This window comes from Tupaia chinensis, unplaced genomic scaffold (genome assembly GCF_000334495.1).
Source record: "Tupaia chinensis unplaced genomic scaffold, TupChi_1.0 Scaffold143814_1, whole genome shotgun sequence".
NCBI lineage: Eukaryota > Metazoa > Chordata > Mammalia > Scandentia > Tupaiidae > Tupaia > Tupaia belangeri.
In genome coordinates, this window is record NW_006203664.1 from 910,747 (window position 1) to 914,617 (window position 3,871).

A 3,871-nucleotide genomic window follows, 5' to 3' on the forward strand; every position below is an offset into this window, starting at 1 on the left:
TTCTTGGAACTGATTATCTGTTTTTTTTCTTGCATCTAACTGAGTTTTGTCACTATGAATATTCAGAATTCTTTTTCTGACATTTCTGTATATTTCTCTGTGTTGTCCACTATTGTTGAGGGGCTACTACACTCACCTGGGGGAGAGTTGCCTTGTTGTTTTTTTATGTTTCTTTGAGATCTGTGCTGGTTTCTAGTCATCTGATACAGTATTCACTTTTTTCTATTTATTGGAGTAGTATTCTGAAATGCTGGTAGAGGAAATTACGCCAATATACCCTTAGTTCCTAGGTGTGTTCTTACTAGAGAGCTGCATCTCCCAGTTGAGAGCAGTCGGGCTGACTTCAAGTGCTTGGTTCCTCTGCCAAATGTTCAGCTCTTGATAAGGTGGTAGCAAGCTAAGGAGATACAACTTAGTGAAAAGGATCAAATCAAGCACTGCCCAAAGTATAGCAGTAGGTTGGTGTACCAAAGTCCCAAAGTAGTTCTCAAGTCCTGAGTGTGGGCTCATCCAAGGAGGCCTGCCCAGACCAGGCTTACATATCCCGGTGGGCGGTGGACGGGGCAAGCCCAGGTCACTGGAGCGGTGGGAGATTGTGTGTGGAAAGTCCCAAAGTTGGTCCCAAGCCCCAAGCTTGGGCTCACCCCTAGGCTGGTGTCTCTTAGCCCAAGCCCAAAAGAGAGAATCTCATTGCCCCAGCTCGTCAGGAGGCTGCAATGGTCCAATGATGCCTGGCCAGAGAGACAAGAGAGACAAGGTCATCAAATTGACCCGCCACCATGTCTGAGTGCTGGTTCTCAGGGAAGGGGAGGAGTCTTCCATAGTGCACTGCCAGGTGGTGGTAGAGTCAGCTCTGGAACCTGAGTTCCTGGGTCCCCAAGTCTGCTAATCTTCCCACTCCCCAGAGTTGCTTCATTCTTTACATCCAAGAATTGGTAACCCGAAGAAACACTTGCTTGATGATTTATGGAATTTGAACAAACAGCAGGCATGAACGTGGGCATTATATGGGAAAATGGTAGAGTAACTCACAAAGCAGAATATGGGTTTTTAAAGGAGTAAGAGTAGATGAGGGGGGTCTCTGGCTTATTTCCATCTATTATTCTGCAATTGAAAAGCTGCATAAAATTGTTTGTTTGTGGTGTCCACTGCCCAGTGGTGCTCTCAGACCTGAAGGTTTGCTGGCCCTTGCACGTAAAACATCCTATTCCTGGCCCAATGCCTGACTCTGAGCAGCATAACAAGGCTCAGTCCATTGTGTGTAAGAGAGCAAGAGTGAGAGTGAGAGAGAGAGAAAGGAAAGGGAGAAAGAGAGAGAACATGGGTCTTGGCAAAAGACCTGGGTAGCTAGGGCTGGGAGAAGCCCTATTCAGTGCTCAGAGGGGCAGGAGACCCTACCACGTCCATGCTAGTTACTTGATCAGAACTCAGTAGTGCCAGAGATGGCCCATTGCCCTTGGCTACTGGGCCATTCGACGGGAAAATTGAATTATAATCCTAACACCCTTTGTACATCTGGAAATTTGTCATAGTAATTAAATGCTAATAAGGCGAGGGAGATTAAATGGATAGTTTCCTTAAAGATTACACTCCGCCACCCAAGGTCAGATGAAAATTATAAGTAATGTAGTGGTATAGTCAGATCACTCCGGCTGAATAAATGTCACAACGAAAGCAAGGAGTCATTCAGTTTTCTATATTTGAACATCTCATTAGAGTCTGTGTCATTCAAAGACGTATTGGGTGGCAGAAAGGTGACATTTAAGGTCTCTCATGAATGCCAAGCCCTTAATTATCTGATGGAGGTTAATGTAGCCATAGAAGAGGGGAAGTCTGGATATAACAGGGAATAATGGATTATGTTAAGAGCAGGCTTCCTGGGTGGGCCTGTGGAGTGGGCCATCCCACTATGAAGTCTGGCCAGAATATTCCTGGCCTTCTCTTTCCCTGCCAGGCTGAAAGTGGGGACCAGGACTTTTATCCTTGGTATAATAAAGTAATGGTCGCCATTGCAGGGGATGTGACTACAGGAAACAAGCTCTCATTCCCTAATGAAAGTGTAGACAGTAGCTCTAGCACCAGCCTACGAGTTTTCAGGGTATGCTCAAGGCTGTGATATGGTTGCAAGGAGGGTCAAGGGTAAATTCGAGTAACAACAAGGTGGGAAAAGTATAGGGGCTCTAGTATAAGGGCCCTCAGTGGAAGTATGATAGACATCTATGAAAATGGCGCCAGAATCTTGCCTTCCAGGATTTATCCTGCATAATACCCTCCCTCTGGAACGTGAGCTAGACCCAGTGACTTGCTTCTGACAAATACAGGATAGTAAAAGTGATGTGATATCACTTCCAAAACTAGGTTACAAAAAATGGTGACTTTTCGGGGACTAGCAGTTAGCATAATGGCTATGTCGCTGGACTCCCATGTAGTCAACCGCACTTCGAGTTCCGGACCTGGTGGTTTAAATTCACGCTGGGTGCATGTGCGTGCGTGCCCAAGATCCCGAGAGGAGAATGGAGGAGAAGGAAAGCCCTAAGAGAAAAAAAATCTCTTAAAAAAAGAAAAATATATGCTCAGAGAAACATGGACCATAGCTGTAAAATAAGTTCAGATACTCATTAAAAAAGCAAAAACAAAACCAAAAAACAAACAACTGTAGGCCTCAGGAATAAAAAGAACTAGAAATCAACAGGTGGGTTGAAGGGGCAGAATGTATACAATGAAGAACAACTTATAATCTCTAGTATCAAAGGGAAGAATGCTCTCAGAACCTAGCACAGTGAGAATGAGGGAATGGAAAGGACAGAAAAAGAGTCAATAGGTGGAAACTAGATTATTAAATTCCAACATCAGCGTAAAGGAATGTCAGAATGAGAGATTGGAGAAGGAAAGCGATGACAACATTCAAAGAAAATAATGATGAATAATTTCATAAAATTCAAGAAATTAAAGTGGGGCAAGGAGTGGCATGATTAAGGCACTAGACTCTCACATGGCTGACCAAGTTCTAGACCGGGCGGCTTGCTTTCTCACTTTCCTCTCTCTTTCTTTCTGTCTTTCTCTGGTGAGCGCATGTGCCCTGTAGAAAATAGAAAAATAATAGTAGTGATAAATAAAATAACATAAATATTTTTTTAAGAAAAAGAAATTTCTGTAGGCCTTGAAAGATGCACTATGTGCTTAACAGAATAAATTTTTAAAAGACAGTGTAGAATTGACCAATATGTATTGGGAATATTCATTTGGCTTCACACATAGATGATTCTGTTAGTGCTGATGCAGTGGATTGGGGATATGAACTGCAAACTTATTATGATTTGTGTATAGTCTGAACCTCTTGGATGACACTTCTAAATATCCATTACAGGGGCCAGCAGTTAGTGTAATGGCTATGTCGCTGGACTCCCATGTAGTCGATCGTGGTTCGTGTCCTGGACCCGGTGGCTTAAAACTCACGCTGGGCACGTGTGCGTGCGTGCCCAAGATCCCGAGAGGAGAATGGAGGAGAAGAGATTGCAGCATGGCCATCCCCCCTGGGGGGTGATTTCTCGCTTTCTGTCTCTTTGTCTCTGTCTGTCTGTCTGGCGAGCGCATGCGCCCTATAACAAAAATCTCTAAAAAAAAATCCCAAAAAACAAAAACAAACAAAACAAAACAAATATCCACTACATTATGCACAATCCAATGGTCAGTGGTGGTCAATAAAGAATGTACTTGGACCAGCAGTTAGCATAATGGCTATGTCGCTGGACTCCCACATAGACGACCATGGTTCAAGTCCCGGACCCGGTGGCTTAGACTCACGCCGGGCGTGTGTGCGTGTGTGCCCAAGATCCTAAGAGGAGAAAGGAGGAGAAGGGATGGTGGCGTG